We start from the raw sequence: 25104 nt of genomic DNA, 5'->3' as shown, positions 1-25104 counted from the left end.
CCAGGGAAGTGGTGGAGTCACCATCCCTGGAAGTCTTCAAAAGACGTTTAGATGTAGAGCTTAGGGATATGGTTTAGTGGGGACTGTTAGTGTTAGGTCAGAGGTTGGACTCGATGATCTTGAGGTCTCTTCCAACCTAGAAATTCTGTGATTCTGTGAAATTCTTTCCACAAAACTGAGATCAAGAATATATTGAAAATGAGGTGTTAAATGATGGCTTTTCTCAAAGATTCTATAAAAAGTCAGGATTGAGGAGCTACACCATATGATCTCATACTGGTAGCTTGTACTACTGAGTATGATGTAGTTCTCTTACCCAGGTAGAGTTTGATGACTAATGAAATACGCATGCATAATAAAATTATATATATCCATGTGAGGGGTGACTAAGGTGAGAATATCTGGGAGTAGGGCATTTGCTGTTCAGGTGGATTTAGCTGACCACTTGGAGGTGATACAAAGGGAACTTGTAGCTGAAATTGCTGTAGACACTGTCAGAAAGGAGTTCAGAAGTAATCCTAAATCAGGTTTCAAACAAACAATTTCACTGTGGTCATACATTCCTCTAAATGTGCTCCCTTTACCACCAGCATCTCTTCCTGCTTGCTCAGGTTAGCTTCATCTGAACTATCTATGCAATGGAGCATTTTTGAAACAACAGTGTAATTCATAGTTAATATAAATGTGTATAATATTGCTGGTACTTGTGTTCATATTATGTGACAAGTGCACCTAGATACTGCAAATGTGTAGCATCTTTAAGTAGGCAAATGGTTCAGTTTGGATTTTTGTTGTTGTTATTTTAAAAGGCCCTGCTTGCCTCACTTTTCAGAAGACTAAAATTTTCCTATTTTCAGATTCTTATGTATTAAATAAAGGGAATTATGCTCCTTGTCTGAAGTTCCCAGCTTTGTATTCAAATTGTGCAATTTTTTGTAAAAAGCTTTTTATATACATTTACACGATTGCATCCTAAGAGAGACAATATGAGGGAAGAAGTTATCAGTTTATATAACTTGTGAATAACCCTAGTGAGTTCAATGCCTTTAGATTATTATTTTTTTCCGTATCATTAACTCAGTTTTTGAATGTCTGTAATTAATTTGTTTGGTTTGCTATGTTGTATTTAACAGAAAATGCTGATTTCTTACTTTCACGTTTCTTTCAGCATTGTATATGAAAACTGGAGCAAACCACAAATCTTATCTCTGAGCCCACTTGGATATAATAATAATTTAATGGCTAAGGAATCCAACTTTGGAAATTAGTAATACACTGTTATTTCTGTATTTTAAAAACCTGCCAGAGTATTTGTTCAAAGAGAATAATCAAACACAGATTCCTTTTACTTGTTGTTCAGAATAAAAAGCAATGTGTTTTGAGCTCTTCAGATGCTGTATAAAAAGCTGACTACGAGTCTTTCTAATTCAAAACAGTATCCCTTATATTATCACTTCCTCCAACTTTCCATCAAATGTAGACCTCTCTTATGATGTCTCTTGCTTGTTCTTACATACCATCTACAGCTGTTGTCATCAAAATACCAAGTTAAGCCTGTACAGGTAAGTTAAAACTGCAGGTCAAAACTTCTAGGCTACTGTTTTTTCTTTCAGTTTCAAGACTTCCGTGAGGAAACCACATTCCAATTCCATCTGCCATTTCTCCTTTTCACCTAGGTATTTATTATAGACAAGATATAATTACAGTAGATGTTGCACTTTCTGAGGTATACGTTAATTTCTGAGAGAATTTTCTAATGAACATCTCAGTGTCAGTAGGTATTAATTACTTTTCATACTATTCTTGTATCAATTAACAATGTGTTAGGTGACTGTGTATAAAATTTCACTGTTCAAGTCCCAGAGGACTAATAGCTTATCTTATATGCAGTCCTAACAATGTTAATGAACAGAAAATGTAAAGATTAAGAAAGGACAATGCTAAAGCAATAACGAAGAGTGATTTGGGGGAATCTGACTCATTTCTCTCTTAAATCACCTTTAAATTAAAAATACCTAGTGTTTAATACAACACTGCATGTTTAGCATCCAGTGAATAAAAATTATAGGAAAGAATTAATGCATTGATATTTGTGCAGTTTCCATAACAATATCACTTACAATTCCCAATAATAAATCAGGCTGAAAATAATGTTTTCTTGACAGATTTTCTACAGCAGGGTCCTATATTTAATGCTATCCAGTACTATCCACTTACGCATATTGCATTTGTGAGTATTAAAAACACACACGTACAAGCAAAGGATTATTTTTCTATTTCTGTTAAGGACTATCATTTGTCATATGATGTCCTTAATTATTAGAAAGTGTTATTTTCTATGAAAATTACTCAGACTATTTTCTAACTGCTTGGTGATAATGTGTGCAAAAAGGGCCTTTATTATCTAAAGATAAGGCCATTTTCCTCCTATTTGCATGTTTATTTGCCTTTTCCTAGTATGCAAGGATGAAATTGATATTCAGTAGTCTTTTTTTTTTTCTTTTTTTCCACCTTTCTCAGCTGTGAGCATCTGCTATGCACGATTTCAATGACACATTTGCAAGATTATTCCCTGAAGCTGGTCTCATGCCAGTTGATCATGCCTCAGGCACACAGATGCCTTTCTCTTGAATATTCTTAATCACTTATTTTATTTTTTTCCCAACCAACTCCATCTAAGTTAGGTTCACTGGGAGAAAGGGAAATTGGGGATGAAAGAGAAAGGATTAAAAATCTTTACATTGTGCTGTGATGCAGAGAGAACTAGCAGCCTGTAGACCACCATGAACATCACAACATTTGAAGAGCAACCTCTAAAGCTTTCAGCTACTGACAGAGATTATACAACTGTTATTATTATTATTATTATGCAACTATTGAAAATTATATAGGAGCTACATGGCAAAATTTTTACATCAGTTACATCACTGTAAATGTGAAGCAAAGCTCTCAAGAAATTAACCTCAGCTATGAACCCACATTAAACCCACACACCTGAAGAATACAGTCTCTTATTTTGAAAAGTCTTGAACAAGGACTGACACTGTATATGATATCCCTAAAACAGTTACCCACATAAGGACAATGAAAACAAATTTAATTCAGGAAATACAGTCTTTTTTTTTTTTTTTCCATGAACCAATAAAGCATTTAATTGACTTCCATATGGTTTTGTGGCTCTCCCTCCCCTCTTACTGTTGTATGAAAGAAGACAGCTTTTATGGAATTTCCGTTTTTATTGCTGTATTTTAAAAATTGAAAAGCAGTTATTACGAAGGAAAAGCGTAACAGGAAAACAGATCCCAATACTCTGATCCCAAGTGCTGCTGCCACTATTTGAATAAAAACAAAACCCAAACCTTCCTGTGTCTACAGTCTCAAGCCTGCTTTTGCTTTAGTATTGTTTAAACTCCAAGGTTAAAAAAACTGTAAAACAAATGATACCAACGACGTGACAGTATATTTTTTCTGAAATATTTCTCACTCACTGTTGTTCGCGTCTCCTAATTCCTTGTAAATCCTAATTCCTGTAAAAAGTTAATGACACAGAATAACTAATGGTGCTTTAGGATCCTCACAGGCTTCATGTCTGCTGACAAATGGCTTAAGTGAGTTCTCAGCAATAAGCAAATACTTCTAATGTATATCTTGGGCTTTTGCTAACTGCTATATTTCCTCCCCTGTGCTTTCAGAAGAGTTCAAAATGTACACTTGCCCAGCTCTGCTTCCATTTTCAATTTCTATTCATTTTCCTTAAGGGTGACATTCTTTTTTCTTCAGGCCACTTTGTTCATCTGAAGTTTGCACACAACAATTACAACAATTTACTTGCCTGTAACATCTTTTTAATTTTCATGTAGTTTTTGATGCTGCAGGCAATCTACATCATATAAAAAGCAGATCTTGTGGTGTCTTCAACGTCCCAGTACAGGACTGGAGACTACATTTTTGGGGGGATTTTTTTTTTTTTAATGAATACACGTAAAATAAATACTTTTTGGACTGGAACCTCTCTGAGAAGGCTACTTAGGCAATCGTTTAATTTATAGGCCTATTTTATAGTTCTTTGCAAAACTAAAGGAAGGCCTATTTTTGGAATATGAGTTGTGGTGTGCTGGGATTGGGAGAAAATTATATCTTTTATTACAGATGGAAAAAAAACAACACTCTAGATACTATGCGTTTAAAACATAGTGAATAAAATACTCCTGTTGAACTACGGATTGCACTTTGGGATTGTGTCACTCCATTTCTGAGTGCCAGAGACTCCATAGCAATGGGATATGTTGTTACTCCTGCTCGGGGGCCTGGACTGGGGCCTCCCTGAGCCTGCCTGGCAGCTTCAGGGTGCTTCTGCCACATCTGGCTTCCGACTCAAAGGCTTATTTATTATTTCTGCTCCTTTCAGATAGCTAATTAGCATGCTGGATGGTTAGTATGTTGTGGATTTTATTCTGGTTTCTATTTGTTTTTCAGGCAGAGCTTTTACAACTGTGGATAGGAGATACACACATTGCAGTTAATAGATTCAGGAAGGTTAAGCTAGATCAAGAAGATCAGTGATGGACTTGTGCTAACTCTCCTTAGTGAGTTCTGCTGTGCTAGAGGAGAGACATCTGGTGATGGAGGCTCCCTGAGGGTTTGTAGGAAACTGTTTCAAGGTAAGAGGAGAAGTCTCCAAAAGACCAGTACCTCTCACCAACTTTAAAGATAACAACCCTTTAAAGTAGGCTGCAGAAAGGAGATGTGAATTCTGTAATCGGTCTCTTTGTTTTCCAGTAAGGAGATAGTTATGTTCCTTGTATGTGCTATGAGAACTCCAAAGAGAAATAAAGCTCACCTGAAGTTTGTGAGCAATTTTTTAAAGTGATTTAAATACCTAGCATCTAGGGTTCAATGAAATTCATTGGCAATTAAATGCTGATTTCCATGATGTACTGAAAGATGTAAGGATATCATCTCTTTCCATCACAAGGCCTTGTCTTCAGTTGTTTATAGGTTTGTCAAATTCAAACTATGGGTTAATACTCTTTTTAGGAGTTGGCTTTATGTAGAAGTTTTAGAAGAATATCTATAAAATTATGTACATTTATTTCTAAGAAGGAAGTTGAAGTGGAGAGAAGAACTAGTGTACAGGGTAAAATAGGAAGAGTCTTATGACTATTTCACTAATGGCTGTGACAACTCTTTTTGGAGCAGAATCTTTGAATTTGGTGAGAGAATGCTGGAGGGTCAGGAAAGTGCTTTTCACTCCTTCCCTGTGAAAAATCTTCTGAAATTTGAACAGGATGTGAGTGTTGGAAAGTTTCAGTTCACATAAACTTGCACTGAACATGCTCCAGCCCTTGGGCTTGAAGGGGTCTGGGGCTATAGTTTAGAGCAGTGCTGAAGAGGGAAACCAGGGGAGAGCTGAGGCTGGGAGAAAGCTAGGGCAAAATTGTTGGGTAAATGAGAAAAGGAACAGGCGGGGGCTGGAAACTTGGATGAGAAGACAGAGGGTGTGCCACAGGTGAGAACTGGGATATTATGTTGATCTTAGCCCTTTACAATAGTGTTGTGCCTGATGAGGGAAAGGAAGCACTCAAAACTAACATTTGAGAAACCAGATTTGGTAGAATAAACCTCCTGAGAGCTTGTGATGTTGGGGCAACTTAAGACATTGCTAGGAGTCCATTTTATTGCATGAGAGGCTGATCTATGGAAACAAGAAGGGTGGCTGAGGTGAGTGCGGCTGGGGGACATTACCTGTGGCTCCCTGTGGTGCTTGCTCACTGTCACCCAAGCTCCAAGTCCTTTTGGCACCACAGGACTTGAAAGCCTTACAGTTTGCTGAACTGGCAGAGCTGTTCAGGGAAGAGTGTTGGTCGTGTGGTTGTCTGCTCCTTGGGGTCGCCTCTCCCCAGCACTGGCACCTGCTGCCCCTAACTGCACAGGCAGAGAAGTTTCTCTGCTCAGCTGAAAAGAAACTTCCACAATCAAATCAAAAGGACCGCTATATTTCTATCAACATCTGATTGAAGCCCTTGCTAGAATTCATAGGATTTTTTCTTAGTCGTGTTGCTTTAAAAATTGATGAGTGAAAAGTCTGAAAATTGTAGGAAAATGTAAACAAACTTCATTGTACAGATAATTTTTCAGTGGCTTCAGGCACAGAGTCCTGACGTTGTTTCCTTATTAAATATGAATCTAGTTCACCCAGCTGTTTCTATATTAACACGCTAAATAATCCAGTGCTTCATTAAGTCTGGTCACACATCCGTAGAGTTCAAAACACCATAAAACTTTTCCCCTTTGTGTAGTAATTGCCTTCACTTCTGAATGATCAGCACATCCGGCTATAGAGACTAGCCTCTAATGACCAATACTGATAGCAAAGCACATTCAAGCTTTCTTTACTACCTTGCTGTATTATAAAGGGTTTTTATTTTCCCCTCAGAAAAGATATCTATTGATTTTACACAGCAGTGTATTTTGACTGTTGCATTTAATTTTGTGACTGAGTCATGAATAATTTGCCTTTCAGTTAACCTCACTCACTGTGTGAGTATTGCAAACATTTTCTTTTGTAAACTGTGCATTTGTGAGAGGATCTTGAGGCCCCTATTGGGATTCATTTGGAGCTGTATGTAGAGACTAGTGATTCAGAAGAGCGTAAAAATAGGGTAGTTTGAACAGCTCTCTCTGCATAAAACACCACTGGGATTACATCTTGTAAACAAAAGGGAGGAGTTGCAGAAAAATAAAAGCTCCCTTGTGGCTATTTAAATCACTGCTTTTGCCCTTTCTTCTTGCTTTGTTCCCTTAATGCCCTTTTCTACTGTCTGGTGCCTAACACTTGTTGAAGAGTGCGTGGGATTCCCTTTTCTTACTGTTTTGCATTTTTCTTATTCCCCTGCTCGTTACGTACAGTCCAGTCACTTGGATGCTCAGAGGCCTCACCTCCATTTCTGGACTCGCTAAAGATCCTCTACCTGCTAGAGGAGAAGAGAATCAGGCTTCTTGCTGTCTTGCAGTTTTCTGGCTATTGGCAAAAATTCAGAACACAGTCACAGTGTGTCTCAGCTTAATTCAGAAGTATGGAAGAGCTACAAGGATGAACAGCTGCATTGGAAGAAGGGCAGTAACATGTTTTAGATGTCAAATTGATGGAAGAATGTAGTGCTTTCTGAAACAGTTAATCTCAGGCAGTCATTCTGCAGGCAATTTGAGCTTTCTCCCTGTCTAACGCCCACCCACTCACCTTCCACAAACATACAAAAAACAACTAATAATCCATTTGAGAAAGAAAAAGGGTTTGTTTGTTTGTTTTTTCCACACTGTTGATAAACATCTGCAGTGGTGGTTTCTCAGATGGTGCACCAGTTGGTGTATTAGATTTAAGACAGCCACTGGAAGAGGAGAATTTCCTCAGAGTACAGCACCTGCAGAAATTTCTTATTCTTTAAATTTACTGTTTAAGGAAGAACACAGTTATTTTCCTCATGCATTTTCACCCTTGCCTTTTATGGCATTGGCTCAGACAGTGTTGATTTTTGCTAACAGATTATAAAAATAATATATCTATATCTATATATTAAGTAGATTACATATTGGTGTTAATTCCTTTTCTGGCTTCAATTGCCAATATTTTAAAAGAATAATTAAAGCATGTTCATTGCCAGGCCACTCATGATGTGAGAGTTTGAAAGAAGGAAATTTGAAAAGATGAGGAACATGGTCAGAAAAACTCTGGAAAATCTTTCTCAAGAGGGCAGGGTAGCATGTAAAAATGGTTGAAAAATAACCTAAAAGAAGTGAGACAAAATGTGAATGAGATTTGGCAGATCAGCTGACAAGATTAATATGCTAAAAGATACATGGTAATTATTCCTGTGAGGAATATGAAAAAAATGTAAGTAGAAGACTCTTAGCTAGAAATATACTATACATTTAAGTCCCAAAACAAAATAGGTATGCAGTAGCTTCCTTCCAAACTCAACAGGGAACAAGAGGAGAACTTCTTGGACTTGTGTAGGAAATAAGATGTAAGCCATTTGGAGTTTTCTTATATTTATCATAGTTGCCCTGAAAACTGCCTTTTAAGCTGGCCAAATAAGCTATAGGGTCTTCATTAAGCTTCCGTGACTTGAGCATTAAAACATGTCAAGTATGATGCCTAAAGTAAACCTGATGTTCCCAATGCTGCAGACGTGCGGTGAGTGTTTGCTAAAGTGACCTGTGTTACTTCACCGTGCATGTCCAAGTGGTGCTGTAAACCCTGTTCCAATGACTGGACTCCGTACGCCTACTTTGTGCTGCGCTTTGCTGTAGGGTTTAATAATTAAACACACAAGCACAAACACACCACAGCTGGAGACTAGGGTTTATTCCATTAGGGGCAAGACATGTATACAGCATATTTCCAAGGAAATATGATTTACCTGAGTGTGCCTCCACTTGCAATTGTAAACATACTTGCTGTTCTCCTGAATATATATATATATATATTTTTTTTTTTCCTGTCCATCTGCAATACCTTATCTTGTAACTACATCTTATATTGTCAAAAGCAAGACATGACTCTTATTACCCATTTATACAGCTGCATGGAGGATCCCAGAATATTCTAGGGCTCCTTGATGCTTTAGTAGTTTAATTAATAATACATATAGTACTTTGTTTAGCTGTTTCCGAAATATTTTGGGATCTTTGGCATGGGGGATGCTATAGCTTAATCTAAATCATTATAGCTGCTGCTGTTTCTGAAGTGCATTTCAGGGCTGTTTGAAGTTGAAATCCTCTAGTTATTTCTCATCATTCTCATCAGAGTGCTGCACTGGCTCTAGGAGCCATTTGGAAAACGTAACCAAGGTGCCAAAAGGAAAGGACTTGCTGGTGTAACTGCAGGGATTGGGTAGGATACTAAGGGGCAGAGGTAAATTTTTGTGTAAATTTCAGGTGTCAGAAGAGCATTAAGTTTCATTAACTTTTTTCCTTCTTGCTAAGCTAAGAGGCTTTGGACCGTCCCATGTTCCTCTTGCAGGAAATACAATACTGAGATTTCATCTTCATCAGCTCCTTGAAAATCTTGATCAACAGTGCAGTATGATGAGTAAGGAATTTGAGTATCATGTCAGACTGTGTACTCTGGCAGAGTAGAAGTAATGTATTTAGCACTTTTTTTTTTTCTGCCACTTTATTTTGCTGTGATTCTAGTATAGGTTTCAGAGAGTTTACTTTGGAAATAGTATGATGCTTTTTCCTGAATGTTATGAGCTTTCCCAAGATATTGTTTGCCATGTAGGCTCCCTCCCCAGCACTAGTCCTTATTCTGTCAGCCTTGCCTCAAGGCATACAATGGGAATTGCCCAAAATAAGCTTACAACCTCCTCACAATAGAGCCTTCATTAGCCTTCAACTCCCATTCAGTTAAAATGAATGCCATGCCTCCATGATAAAGGGAAAGCATGGAAGAACTGGGTATGTTCAGGTGGTTTCCAAGTAGAGGATGTGGGGTCTGTCCCTAAACTCAAGGTGGTATGCTGCCAATGCTAAGTGCTGTTCAGGGCAGTGTCATGCCAGTGGCTGCTTAAGGAGCCATATCGTTCAGCTATGCAAGGAACCTCTTCCAGCTGGGAGGTGATTGATGCAGTGCGAGGGCTATAGGGGAAAATGCCCAGTTCAATGAGAGGAAGAATGGACTAAAAGTATATACAACACATTGTTAATTTGCTCCAGCCAACATCTGGCCTGCTTTGAGAGGGGTTTGAACACTGCCGTTGGATTAAAACAGGAATAAATTTTTCATCAAAAACACATTCCTGGCATAGTGGCCTTGTTTCCTCCCCTTGGTCTGATTTGTTTTCTTAGTAAATTATGAAACTGGTGATGTGGGTGGGATAAGAGGCAATAGCAGAATAATTAAGATTTGCAGTTTTACTTTTGCCTGGTTCACTTCTGTCTCACTGTTGTTTTTCTTGCACATGTGTATACATGCAATTTTAGAATTTTTCTGCTTTGGTTAATGCATTTTGGAAAGTATATATATATATATATATGTATTGTCTAATTTGACAGTTATTTTAGTATTGTAGTTTTATGGATTTAACTTAAGTTAGTTTTATCAGTATAATATATTTCTGGTATTTCTAGAGCAAAATTTCAGCTCAACCTTTACTGTAGTACTTTGAATTTCCGTGATATTGCAAGAGAATAAAAGCAGTGTGTTCACCTATTACATGTGCAGCAGGTATTTCCTCATACCCAATAAAAACAAAATTATCTTTTTTCTATATCTGGCAATGGCATAATATTTTGGGCCTGTAAAGCACCATGCCTAGGTTCAAAGACTGAGGTGGGTGTTGTTTAAGTGATAGATCAGCATTGATTGTTTTTTTACCCAGGTTTTGACAGGATTTTTCGAAGGAGGCATTTCACAATGTTTATGCTTCTCCTTCACTTTTTCCACCAGTATATCTCACTTGTTTGTTTCATTATCAACATTAATATTTTGTGTTTGTTTTGGTTTTCATCTCCTTGTCTGCAGCACTTCTGTCATGGAGTTGGAAACATTCCTCATTTCATAATATCATGTTACTTGCATAACCAATGTAAAAGCCCATCTACATAGGAATATAGAATTGAACTCCTGTATGCTTTATAATTGTCAGTGGATGTTGCATTCCAAGGTATTAAGAATTAAGTTTCAGTCTACCATTGATGGTGATTTCTAGCATAGGGAAACATTAATTTAAAATTAATTTATAAAAGATCACTGGCTGGCAGAACAGTGTCATATACATCTGCAAGGTCTTGCTGTTTTTCATATTACCAAACAGAATAGCATCACAATAACAAGCAGTACAGAAAAGACAAAATAGACGGGGGTCTGCCTCTACCTACTGGTAAAATATCTTTCCCTGTTAGCTGTGTAGGTTGTCAGAAATTTCATGTTTACTATAAGTCAGTAAAGGTTTTGAAATAAAAAATATATATATGTATTTAAAAGCTTAACTTATAACACTAGTGTTTCTTCATGTGTTGAAAATGTAGCACAACAACACTGCTGAATTTCTGTTATGAATAAGCAAACTTGAAATGTGTTTCTTATTATATACACTTTATATACACTCTTCAGAATCAAAGAAAAACCTGTTTATTTACAGTGGTCCTCTCATAGTGCAAGGTTAATTTTCTGTTTCACATTCAAAAGGCAGGAGCTGAGAAAATAGTTCTGACCTGGTTTGGGGCAATTTTTCCTTTCTCTGGCTGTTCTGCATTCATATCAACATTTTCCGATCAGAGAAGCAGGTGCTCTGCTAAATTATAACACGATCTTTAATGAAATTCTGGTTTACAGACTGTCCTGGGAGGCTTGTGGATGGATCTATTCATATGCTATTTAGGTACTTTTATTAATCCTTTAGCCTTGTGAAACAAAGTTGATTATCTCATTTTACACTTGAGTTTTTTTTGATGCAAAGACGGATATTAGGTATCATAAATAAAATAGATTGTTTTATAGGATGTCATGGGTTATACTCCACATTGTTTAAGTTATAATGGGAAATATATGCTGTTGGCTAAAGGCACCTGTTTAGAATGTGCTATGGCTCTGAGTTGGTTGTGGATGCCACACATTTTATTTACATACAGGTTCTCTTGAAAGAGGTTCTTAGAGTTAATAATGTTTTATATCCTACATATAGTTCCATCTGTGGCTTTGAAGTGCAAAATGATTCAACCAAAAGCGCTCTTGAAGCAAGAGTGAACAAGGGTGTGCAGGCAGTAAGGACAATGAGAGTCCAGTGGTGAATGGAGTTGTTGCTGCTCAGAGGACTCCATTGTTTTGGAAAGGAAATTGAGGGTAGGAAAAGGCTACAGCTGCACTTCAACAAACCTCTGCAAATGTCAGTAATTTACCTCTTCAGTATGTCTTGGGATAATAACACCTTTCTTTCCCACAACCTGAAACATTTCAGTTGTCAGTGTGAGTGGATGTCAACATTGCATACATCTCCTTGGCTGTGAGCAGTCGAATATAGTTCTTACTTCATGCGAAATGTTTTCCAATTGAAAATATATATGGAGGCCAGATTTTACCAAATAAACATTTCCATCTGCCAAAAATCCAAGCCAAGAAAGTCAACCACTCCCATGAAGATACCACTTAATAGTGGTGTTTATTACAGTTTTCACTCTCATTTAGGCATTTGAGTGATTCTTTCAAGAATCAACCACAAGTTGTATGCTGTTTCCTTCTACACAGTGTAACAAACACACACACAGCAAGAACCGCGCAGTTCCAGTTTGTCTACAAAGCTAGCATTTTTTACATATTCATAAGTGTTTTGCCTTCTGTAAATAAAATGTGTTTGTAGGCCCAAACAAATGTCCTAGAAAACCGATCTAGGAACATTTCTTTCAGCAAATTATCGATTTGTTTGAAAAATGGACATTGATATTTGAACTGATGGCAGGTAATTGTACTGATAATTCCCTTCCCTTTCTCTCACCAAAGATGTAAATAGAAATAAATCTTGCCAGCATCTCTAGGTATTATGTATACTCTGTTTAAATTGAGCTGAAAATGCTGCATTGAAGTATGACCATCTCCCTGAATATGTTCCCTCAGTGCAGACTCTGAAGAATGCGTTATTGTGTCACCAAATGAGTAATGATATACAGCTTAAGTTGGGCTTTGCATGATCCAGAGCAGCACTAATACCAGATAAGGTGGTTATTGCTCAGAGGTTGCCCTGGGGAGGACAGCCAGTCTAATAGAAGCACTGTGTCTGCTGGTGTGTGAGGTAGGGCTGTGGATCGTCAAAGCAGGTGTAACTGGGCATTGCTTGCAGCCAACTTACTCATGAAAACTGCTGTGAATGCTGTAGAGGCAGCTGGCACTAGCTGGAGCAGTTTTAAGGCTATATTAATTAATGCCAAAATATTGGCCTGATGCAGATTTGGCTGAGCATCAGGGGAGAATGCAAGCAATTTATTGTATTCATCTGTATGTCCTCTGTTTATGTCATATAAATGCATTAATGCTGCTTGACATGTTTATATTTTTGTATTGAAAGGATGCATAGCTCTACAGTAATTTACTGCTGTTACTTTATTTCTCATTTTTAGTTTATTATTTCCATAGATGGAATAAATTTATCTTGATAGAAGCAATTCTATCTGTTGACAGTGTGACTTTTGCTGCAATGTGGTGTTTTGGCTGTAAGATTTAATATCAGTGTTTCTCGAAAAGATGGTCTAAGTTTAATGCATGCCTATAACAAATTATACATAGGAATAGCTTACTTGTGTTTGTCCAGAACTGAGTTGACCAAAAGTCTAAAAGGGAAACAGCAAACTAGGCTTTTCCAGTAAAATCTGGAAAGTTGAATAGGATATTTTTGTGTCCATAGCACACGTAACAACTTATTATTAACATCCAAGAATCGGAATGTTTTATCTTATTAAGAGTAAGATTTTTTTTATGTCTGTTTTCAGAATATTTTTTTTAATCCTAAATTTTTAAATCATTTTAAGTATTGACTTCATACTACATATGTTTATTTTTTATTTTTTGTTTTTCTTTTTTTTTTTTATTATTTTTTATTTAAAGAGCAATACACTAGTTAGAAACTCTCTGATGTTTAGTAAAGATGAGAGCATGCATTATATCTTTGTTACCTTGTCTTTTTAATAGAACATGGTAATACCTAATGTAGTTATGTGGTTGGCAAAAAAGATGTGAACAGCTGTGCACCTGAGGCCTCTGCTGGAATAACAAGAAGCTATTGTCATCAGGAAAGGAGGGAGCTATTTAGGAACTGAATTGTTAGACATCTAGTTAGATAGGTATGTTTTACCACTTCATTAATCATCATACCACCTCCTTCAGTGTGATAAGCCCCAAAACAGAGCACTTGCCACGGTATGAAATCCTATTCTCAACAACTTTTCCTGTTATTTTATTCTTAGCCTTCAGTTCCTACTAAGGGTTGATACACTTATTTGGATGCGTGACCAGCTTGTATATATCAATATATGTACTAGGCTTGGGATGCTTTTTGACTGTGCAGTTAGAAAAACAAAAACAGAATTGTAAGGTGTGAATATTTAGGCGGTCACTGTGTCCCTCTCAGAATATTTGTGTCTCTAAAAGCTCCTGCTTTGCAAATTTGTGCTGTTTCTCTCTTCAGGAACAATTTAAGCCAAAAAAAAAAATGTATACTGTTTTCAGTTTTGTCCAAGTACAAATCAACATACAAATTGCTGCAGATTTCACCAAAAGTAAAACAGCCAGGATCTGCTGCACACTTTTCCTTTCTATAGATCTCCCTATTCCACTTACAGATATTTTGCCAGATGTCTCCAGATTCAACCACAGAGTCACTAACTTTAGTCATGCAAAAAGTAGAAATTTAATTTAATTTAGTTTTCTACATTGCTCTTCTGGTTACTGAAAGACATCTTCAGAGATTAATTAGTTCTGCTTGTAACCTAATACAATGAGTTAAAATGCCTACAATGTCCTGATCTCTGTGCCTTGCCTGCCCATGGAGTGTAGATGCACACCTCAGGCTAGATGCCTGCGTTTTGGATATCCTTTGATATATTCCATTGCAATTAGTTGATATACTGATTGATCTGAGTTACCCAGGTATGGGAGCAGTGAAGGGTATAAGAAGACTGAGCTAGGAATATGTGCTGCTGCTGGATGTAGCCCTGCTTTTCCAGAGTTCCCTTTCTGTGAGAAGACCTGTTGCTGTTGCTCACCTTCATCTCCTTTGTCATTAAACTCCAGGATGAGTGTCTTGCATGAAGTGGGGCTGGGAAGTGACCTTACTTCCCCACCATGGTACCTGCAGCTCCAGTGACCACCCTGAGTCACCCTGTGGCTTCAGTGCCACCTCCAGAGGTCCTCTGCCCTGCTCCAGCTCTTACTGCACTTCTGGGGTGCTGGGCTTTGCCTGCCTTGAACTGATGGTGATGCCTGACCAAGATAAACATGTTAAGGAATTCCACCTAACTCCATATCAACAAGGATTAGGGCAGTACAAAGTTTTGAATAGCATTAGGGAAGCAATAGATCCAATGTGGAAACAAATCAAGTTTTTAAGCATCTGTAAACAAGACATCATCAGATAATACCATAACATCATTAACATAACATAACGTCATTAGTACCATAAGCTTACAATAAGCTGTGATGAACACTTCCATTTGTGTAACAGTGCCAAAGGTTTGTTTGGCACATACAAAGGTGTGGTTTGTTTGTTTCTTTGCTTGTCTAGCTCCAGGCCCTGGCTCTTTCCCTGCAAAAATCCTTCTGTTTATACGTTGTCTTCATCAGAGCTATTTCTGATTTCTTGTGGTACAGGTGAAAGGAGGTCAAAACCCATGTACATGTTTGACTTGAACAGCTAGTAAAGAGTTCGGATCTTAGTTTGTTATTCCTAGCAGAAGGAAACAACAACAACAAAAAAAATAGAAGTGGAAATTTTAATGCTATTTTCTATCTTACATGAACATGAGAAACTCTCCTATCTTACAAGGGAAAAACTAATAATCCAGAGCAATGTCCTTGCCCATATCTCTGTGTGTTTATTCTATTTTTCTGCACATTGCTGTTATTCAGGCTATTCTGCTATTTTTGTTTTTCTTGATTTTTTTTTGTTGTTGTTCTTGTTTGTTTGTTTGTTTGTTTGTTTGTTTTGTTCCTTGGTTTTGTTTCTGCTTCTTTTAGTCATCTCTTTTAGTTTCTCTTTGTCCATCTCAATGAAAACAACTCTAACAAAGTCATTCTGCCAAAATTATTTGAATTTCTGAGAGGTCTTGCAGTCTTTGCTTCATGCAAAACCATATGCTTAGCCATCTCTTAGAGATATACCTTATATAATAATTCAGTTATATCTTAAATGATACACATCCATCTTTCATAAGGGAAAAAAAAAATAAAAAAAAATAAAATTGAGGAAACCTTTGATACAAGGATTTTTGATTCAAGGATCTTCTTTCGTAATTATTTTCTTTCTTGATATTCAATAACTGTACATTTATAAATATGCATATAAGGCTATATAAAATACTCCCTGTTTGTGTTCAGATTTACTATACTTCATAGATCAGTCCTACATGAAGCAGTGAACTGCTTTTTAAGGCATCTGTGAGAAGTAGCTGAACAAAATGTTTATTAGTAGGCTCACATTACTATATAAATGATAGAACAGTTCTACAAGAAGATGTTTTGAGATCAGCAGTGTTTTTTGTTGTTGTTGTTGTTTTGGTTTGGTTTTGGTTTTGTTTTTCTTATTTCAGGTTAAAGGTAAGACCAAATACAAGTGCTGTCCTCACTGCAATGCCACAGCTCCTGAAATTTTCATCATGCAAGAGTATAATGAGAAGTATTGCCTTTTGTTTGTTTGCTTGCTTTTTTCTTATCTCTTAGGTGCTTTCTATACCTATGTGCAGTTTATAGCTTTTACTGTGAGCAGGTATATCTGCTGCCAGATAGTTTTATGACGGTAAAACTTTCTATTTAAAAAGGGGACTTTTTAAATACTTGTCCCTCAGATTACGTGAACACATTAAAGGAACCAAGTGATAATGGTGAAGTGATAGCAAAAATAGTCTTTTATGCAAAAACAGGAGAAATAATTACTAGGAAATATAAAGCAGGAGAAATATTTACTAGGAAATATTTTCTCTCTAACTTGGTTCTCTCCAGGAGGAAGACAGTTTATTCTTCCCAAAGGTGAATGAAGACAGTAAGACCAAGGGGTATCCTAAAGCTTGAGGATGATGGTATTAGAAAGGAGCAGAATTAGTAAAAGTTCGTGGATATAGAAGGACACGATGAGGGTAACTACTATTTTTGAAAGGTTGCTGAGGCTTTTTTGATGTGGTGCTCAAATGGACAGAGCATTTCCAGTCTGTTTGCTTGAAAGTACCCCTGAGGAGATGTGAATGTCGAAGCCCTGCAGCCCCAGGTTCCCCCTGGACCACTTTGGGGTTTAACAGCCTGTTCCCCTCATGAGGAGCATGTGGGCAGGTTCAGAGCAGGCTAGGCTGCATTGTTCCTCATGGGCCACGTGACCACTTCATGGTCACAAATTGGCCATGCAAACTCAGTCAAAGAGCTGGCACCTTCCATCCAGGAATAGAGAAGAGCCCAAAATAGCTTCATAAAGGCTTTAAAGGAACATTTACAACTTAGGCAATGGGAGAAAGAAAACTGTTTGTTTCTCTAAGCCTTTGTTCTGCCTCCTGACTTTGAGTGAACTCATACATGACGTTTGTTTAGAAGTATTTGGGCTTCCCTGCAAATTAGATTCTGACAGCTTTCCACATAAAACACTTGCTTGTACCAAATTCAGATGGCCCAGTCAGTTTAATAAAACATGTAAGAAACTGGGCAGGGCATAACTAGTCTCAGATGCTGGCACTGCATGTTCCTGTGAAGGGCACAGCATAGGAGTTGCAGAGATGTCTTCAGGATGCATCTGTGGCAAGGCTTGGCCAGCAAAATCCATGGTCTAGTTTTGGTGAAAAGTAATTGAACATAAAAATATATGTATATATATCCTTAAATGATTCTGATGAATGCCACCATACTTTTCCAAGTTTTGTCAAGTGTTTCACATTTTCTATTATTTTATTTTTTTTTTAATTTAACTTCTCAGCAAAAAGATCACCCTGCTTATCCTGTACAGCAGAGAACCAAATATCAACAAAGTCCTGCCTGAATGTCACCCACCAACATGCAGAGAGATTCCAGCACAGCTTCTTTCATGCCTAGCAGCAATAGGTTAGCTGTGCACACAACAAGGAACCTGCACAACTCTACGAATTGTGCTCCAGCATCACACCTTCTCTGATTTTTGTTATTTCCCTGCACATGGGCTTGCTATTCATTCTGCTGTTAGATTCATTATGAACTCTGTTTATATAGTGTGTATGCATTGATTGCAGTATACACACTTAAAACGATCAGATGAAAAGCAACCTATCTGTGAATTTAAGAAATTTTCTCAATTTTTGGCTTTCATCAAGTTGACAACATGCAGTTGTATGTGTATGCTGTCATGATGAAATGTGTCCTTTGCTTCATATCAGATAAATTTGGAGGAGCTTTTTATCCTGCAGATAGTTTTTTGGTTGAACTTCATTGGAAGTTGAGTGTGCAGTATTGTCATGTCCCCTCTATCATTGTGGTTCTAGTGTGATTGGAATTTGAAGTATGCTACCATAATTAATTGAAATATCCTGTTCTTAAGATAATTGTTTACAGGACTGTGTTGTATCACTAAGTATGATTGTGAACATTTTAATTACCATTTTTAGGACATAGTATCTTATAATGGCTTACATGACAAGACCCTTTACTATCCATATACTGTATCTTATCTTACTGCAGTATTTTCAGACATTTTACAGTGTTACTTGGGGATCCAAATCCTGCAAGTTTGTTTTACTTACTGTTTGACATGTACCAAAGTCACATAGTCTTGCAGTCTTGTATAAATAGCTGTTTTTAAGAAAATACTTCTGTGGATATAACCCAGTTGAAGAAATGCAGTACCTGCATCTATACAATACACAGAAACATAATATTTTGGGAGAGACTCACTTAAATCTCTCTAGCTGAGTTGGGATTGGTTTACTATAAAACCACAGACTAGAGAAGCAATTTGCCCACTTTAATTCTTCTTTTAGTGTTTGGAACATCTTTTTCAGTCAGAGACATAGATGAAACTTAAGTGCTTCAGCAGATTCTAGATCAGAGCTTGAGACTTAAGAGTTTTACTGCTGTGACTCCGGAATAATTATTAGACAGATAATATCAATACCATTGTAACCTGCAACAAGATTATGACAGTAACATAAAATGAAACAGTAATGTAAGTATGGGATTTTATTGCTGATAGTGAAGTAACATGAACCTGCCTAAGGAAGCTGAAAGCAAAGCCATCTGGTGTAATGTTTGAGAAATCTTTCTGTGGGACTGCACAACTCAATATGTACATCAGTTTATAATAAATTCAAAGTTCACTTTCCTCTCTAATGTGTGGTTCCCAAATGTACAAATTTGTAAAATAAAATAAATAAATAATAATAATAAAAATGAAATAAAGAAAAAATTCATTAGGGTTCTAAATTGTTTTCAGGAAGTTCCTTCAAAGCATTTCTCCTTATATTTCCATATTTGCATCAGAAATGAGAGACATTCAGTGGGTCATGGTAAACAAGATAAATTTTTGTTACCAGTGGTTTTCAAGAACAACTGTGAGAATAGAAGGAAAATTTTGTTTTAAAGACTATTCAGTTCCATACTTATTTTATGCATTAAATAATGTAGTAAACAGTTGAACTTCTAACAAAGGGTGTCCTTTGCACAGTAATTCCTGAAATATGAGATCTCCCCACCTCCTCCAAAAAATTTATGTTCCTATGACCCACCTCACTTGCATTTTAGGTGCCTACATCCATCATTCTCATTCTCAAAACTCTCACTCAGCAGCTGCCTATTTTGGCAACACTTGTAGTCCATCTATAGACATCCCAGGTTTTTACATTAAAGATCTGTACAGACTTGAAATTGTACTTCTGAGAATTCTCACAACCTGCGTTGGCTTGACAGAGTCAAGCACCTTACCAGCAAGGTTTATTTAAAGGGCAGGTGAAATAAGCACCTGCCTACTGTAACAAATGGTTACAGTTGGCCAAAAAAAAAAAAGACAGTGTGCCACAATTAAATATTCATTGTTCATTGACTGTTTATTTTTAAAAAATAATAATAAAAAAATACACACACTCAAAAAAAAAAAAAAGAAAAAAAAAGGAAGCAAGCATGATTAAATTATTTTTATATTAATTTATTAGGGAGTTGGAAGGTTAATGGCAAGGTCAGCAAAATCAGTTTTGCTTATCTACCAGTAGACTAAATGCAGAGCTGTCCACAGAAGTCCTCAAAGTGATACTCTGCATGCCCTGTGCAGCTGTGTAGGCTATCCTGCAGTGCCAGCCTCCTCACAGACAGAGCTACCTTGGGAGCTATTGGTGCTGATAGTGCCATCCTGCACTATTACGTCCAAGAAAAATACTCAGCATTTCTTGGGAAGGGACAAAAGATGGTAGGCTACTAGTTTAGGCAGTCCTTTGGGAGAAGACCTGATGCTCCTTTCACCAAGGATCATTTCTGTTTCTCACATTAGTGAGACAAAATACAGAAGGGGTCTTGTAAGGAAAGGCTGGAGCACAATCTCTTTTCTCCAAAATGAATGCTGTAATCTCTAGACAGCAGAGTTATTTGTTTGCGTTTTCATAGAGTTCCTTTCTTCTTCATCCTCTGCTTCCTGCTCACAGCTTCCCAAATCTTGAATTATTTTCTGCATAGTGGTGTGGCTGCAATGTGAATATCCCTTCCCTAATCCCTTACAGAAGCCTTTAGTCCCGGGGTACCATTGTGTGGGAGGTAGAAGTTATAGATTTAATTAAATTTAAAGGCAGTGACCCTTTAAAGTGAGCCAGTCAATCCCTATCCTTAATTTCTAGTCTGTTATCCAAGAGTCAAGGGTATCACTTGAGTGTATATTTTAAAGAGAAACATGGGACAGTGAGTGAAGAGTTGCAGATGTGGAGCACAGTCCCTTGAGGATGATGGTAGTGTCCTGTGTAAGGCCAGTCACGAGGACCTGGAGAACAGACCTAAAACTCAAAAATACCGACTATTTTGTGGTATATGAGAAATTGGCTTAGCTTTGAAGTTAAAAATAAAATAAAATAAAATAAAATAAAATAAAATAAAATAAAATAAAATAAAATAAAATAAAATAAAAATAAATGTAGAGATAACTAAAATTTGTACTTACATATCAGGCAGTGCCTATAGTAGAAGAAAAAAAAAAAAAGAAATATGTCAGGTAATTGCTGGGCTTCAATTTCAGATAGCTCTCTCAAGACCCTTGTTTTCTTCAGGTAATAGCCTCTTGCCATCCTTAAGATGTGATAGACTGATAGACCATCTGATTTGCATTCAGTTATACGACACTTGTGTACCTGGAGTCAGCAAAAACAAGTCCTAAAAATCCTGCCATTCAGTTTGTAAATACGTCCAGATCTGGAAGTATTTTTCAACTTCAGTCTCACACCCTCTGGTCATTTCTCTTTGTGCCTTGAAATTCACATCATATCAATGAGATGTAACATTAAGAAACAAACAAACAAACAAACAAACAAACAAAGTATTTTATTTGTAGAAGGAATAATACAGATATCATAGTTTGGATATTAGTTTGAAGCAATAGTGTCCATTGCTTACCTAGAGTTGTCCAGATAAACCTTCCCTACCTCAAAGCCACATTAAATAACTTGGGTGTTCATTTCTGCCAGGGTGGATTTTTACATAATATCTAAGCTTTGATCCTTCATAAATGGCTTTGAAATATGACAGAAGGTGTTACATATAAACTTCACATCATTATTCATTTTAACTATTATCCATTATTGAAACCTCCTTGGTGTCCAGAATTATATATCAGAGTAGTAATATTCAGCATATGAATGTGCTAGTTTATTCATTAAAAAAAATGCTTTAATTTAACTGGTGCATTTATCTGTTGCTAGATTTATTTTGTATTTTTTAAATATGTATATAAATATATGTATCCTGAAGTTGCTGTTTTAATACTGAACTAAGAGGGATTAATTTCATACTGAGCTAAGAGGGATTTTTTTTTTTCATTTTCTTCAGAAGTAAATAGCAGGTGAAAATCTTTTGAATCATGAATTGTTGATGTTGCTTTGGGGGGCAGTGTACTCCTATATGGTGTGTAGCAGAACACCAAAAAGTGGGTATATGTTGGAAGATTTCTATGGGAGATTTCAGGTAGAACATAGAGGAAGAACAGGTACAAGGCCATAGAGACATCCCTTCTTGAGATACTGCCTTTTTCCATGTGATGTGCAGCCAAAATTCTCACTAAAGGTGTTTAGGCAAATCTCCCCTTTTATAAAAGAAAACAAGCGGGTTCACAGTGTTTTGATTAGGAGCCTAGACTCTTTTACTTTCCATAGGATGATCCTGCTAGATCTCATTGTGTTACAAAAGCTATATATGACACAGGGCTTTTGGAAATAAATGACGAAGAATATAATGTTGAATCCAACTTAGGATGAAAAGCCTTCTATTGTAAAATTTATGATAATATTATTATATTCCCTTTGTTATTTAAGGTTATTGTCTGGCAGAATTTACTTCATACCTATAACATATTGCGCTGGATGATTGCTAATTTAAATATTATTATTATCAGAATGGGCAGACCTTTATTTTGGGCGATGCTTTCAAAAGTGATTAAAGGGAAATAAATACTGTAGAGGTATTCCTATTGTATTGAGCTGCATCCTTAGTCTTTCAAATCATAAAACACTGATTTATATTGCTTAAATTGAAGAAATATGCACGTAGTCTGTCATTTGTGTATTAATACTTTCATTTTTCTAAGTTTCAGCAAGGCAGCAATGCTTGCATACTGATCATTACAACTCACACATCCACCAGAAAGACCTATTTCAACAGAACTGAATGACAGTGAGAAGAGGCCCAGACCACTTATGCCTGAAGCCATTGACATATTTAGATGATAGTAATGTTGTGTTACCTTTAGCATCTGATAACTGTGCTGAATGTGTATAATGCATTTATTGATATTAAAATGATGGAGTTAGTGAGAAGCAACAGTCAAAGACCAAAGAAAAGTTAAGCAGAAGTTAAAGTGTCTTGTTATGAAATATGCAGCTTGGAAAGCAGAATTTATTTTGTTTATTTTGATTTGCAAAATCATTCTTCCACATGAGAGAAAACCAAACAATTCAAATTACTTTCTAAGCCTCAAAAAATACAAGCTGGATGGAGACATTATATTTAAAATTAGTTGCAGTCTTACTTGCCACTGTTTTCTTGCAACAAAAGAGCAAAAGTATTTCTTCATATTTTTGCATTTTTATATATCAGAAATTTGCCTTCCCACACTTAAAAAGAAGTGCTGGAAAAGAGGGTTATTTTGATCCTTGGGCCAAGTTCTTTAATGCCAAATCGCAGCGTGGAAAGGATGTCTCCATCCAAGTTATAAATCCTTAAAATGAGCTTTGATGGAAAATCTGGAGGAGTTTCACTGTGGAATCTCTTCAGCTCCATGTGAGGAGCCCTGCTGCTGCTTCTCTCGGGCAGGTGCCCCCTCCCCCTGGGAATGCTCTGGTGGCTTATTGTTTTTGAATAGGGAAGAGCAAGGATGTTTTTATTTGCAAATTACTTTGTGATTTTCAGGTAGGTCTGAGTATTTTTCTCTGCTCTTCTCTGTTGTCTTGATATTGGTGAGCCACAATGGAAGCCTATGCCAATTCAGTTCATTTTTGCCTTTATAGAAAACTTAACTTTTCTTACTGTGCTTTTGTTTAGTGAGTGTAGGACTAGCCATGAAACTATCCTAGAACTGACAAGATATGTATCAGACCCAAGTTTGATGCAAGCTTATTAAAAACAGTATCCCACTCGGCAATAAAATGAGTCTTCTGGTGCAGAGAGCCATTATTGCTAGCTTGGATAGCCAGAAAAGTAGAAATAAGGAGTGCTTTTTTCTTTTATTTTTTTTTTTTATTTTTTATTTTTTTTTTCTTTCTCTCTCTTCAAGTGCATGTGCATATACAGGAGAAAGGAGTTTGATTTCATTTATTTATATTGGAGAAGGCAATGTCCTTTTTGGTCAAAATAGTGTCTTCACACTTCACCACTATCAAAACCGAAATATTTCCTCCTCTTGTATTTGTTGCTTCTACAGCATTACAACATCTTCCAGAAGCATCTAATTGTATGTCCCACTACACTGGACAGTCAGCTCCGTTTTCCATCACGTCCTCCTCCCTCTTCCCCATCCCTTCTGGGACACACATATGTCAAGAAGGGTTGGCTTCTGGGGGAAAACACTTTGGTTCTAAGAAGCCTGCATCTCCAAGGTACACATTTGAGGTTGGAGGGCGTTTTGTTGCATGGACTGAATGCTGGCTAGTGAATGGAGTGCATCCAGCATGCTCTCGAAGTGCACCTCACTTTTTTGTTTCAAGTGAAGGGGACCTTGCTCATGTGCTTTGAGAGTGCTCTGAGAGCTCAAAAGAAGTGGCAAGTCATTACCTTTAGAAGCACACTCCGTATCTGAACTGACATGCTAGGACACACTCACTTTCTGAGTGTTGTCTCTAGGCCTAATACTTAGGCCCAGTAGGGAATCCCGGTCTTCTTCTCTTTAATAAAAGTAACTAGTTTGAATCAATGTCTTATGTAAAAGCACTATTGAATAACAGGTCCTGTATTTTGTTGTACTTTCACTAAAATTATGCCAAAATGTACTTTAAACTTGAAAAATATAGCTAAGTAAGGGGTACAGGTAAGTAAATGGAGTACTAATCACAGGATTGGCTGTTTTGGAGGCTTGCTCTGCATGGCACTTAGCATCATCTCCTGTTAATTCAGGAAGCTCGAGGCCACTATTAATAACTGTGGTGGTGGTGCTCTCTTAACAAGTCTCTCTTCACCACAGCACATGTCTGCAGAGACCCAGCCGTCTGGCTGGGGTCTCTGCAGCTGTGAGTATCTGGCTCCTTCCTGTGGCACTTCATTGCTATTGCACATTGCTATTGCTGACGAGTAGCTGCAATGAACTAGTAAACTAGACAATATGTCTAAACTATAAAGCAAATTGGTATGATTCTTTTCGAAGGTTGAGCAGGTTATTTCATTCTAAAGAGTTAGATTTTGTTTAATTTGCAATATACAAATCACTTAGCAAAACTTATGCACACAGACACACAAATACACACTCAAAGGGACCTACACTGTTGCTTTTCACCTGGCACAGACACATCACAAGCCTTGCCTCAATGTCACTGGTGAATATTGGCCTCAAAGACATATTAATTCTGAGTAATTCTGAGTTGGAAGAAATGTGAGGAAAGAGAGAACAGTAATCAGTGCAAATATCATTTGGGTGATTAGATCACAAACTCTAAGTGAAACTTAGAAATATAAAACAGCCTTGCAATAGCTGAATAAATATCTAAAGATTGCCAGTG

General features: G+C 37.0%; 1 protein-coding gene across 10 annotated transcripts in view; it reads left to right on the top strand.

Annotated features, from left to right (window-relative positions):
* NAV3 (neuron navigator 3) overlaps positions 1 to 25104 on the top strand; it is a 557486-nt gene that overhangs the window by 334239 nt on the left and 198143 nt on the right. The window contains exon 1 of one of the 10 annotated variants that reach the window (XM_084516199.1): positions 23931 to 23991. The exons of the other annotated variants lie outside the window; for them this stretch is intronic. The gene's annotated coding sequence lies outside the window, so the exon portion shown is untranslated. Of the gene's footprint in view, positions 1 to 23930; positions 23992 to 25104 lie in introns of those variants that run through there. 10 annotated transcript variants of the gene reach the window in all.

The sequence above is a fragment of the Aythya ferina genome (assembly GCF_964211825.1).
Source record: "Aythya ferina genome assembly, chromosome: 1".
Classification (NCBI taxonomy): Eukaryota; Metazoa; Chordata; class Aves; order Anseriformes; family Anatidae; genus Aythya; species Aythya ferina.
Note: the sequence above shows the minus strand (reverse complement) of the source record. Positions and strands in the feature narration are given on the sequence as shown.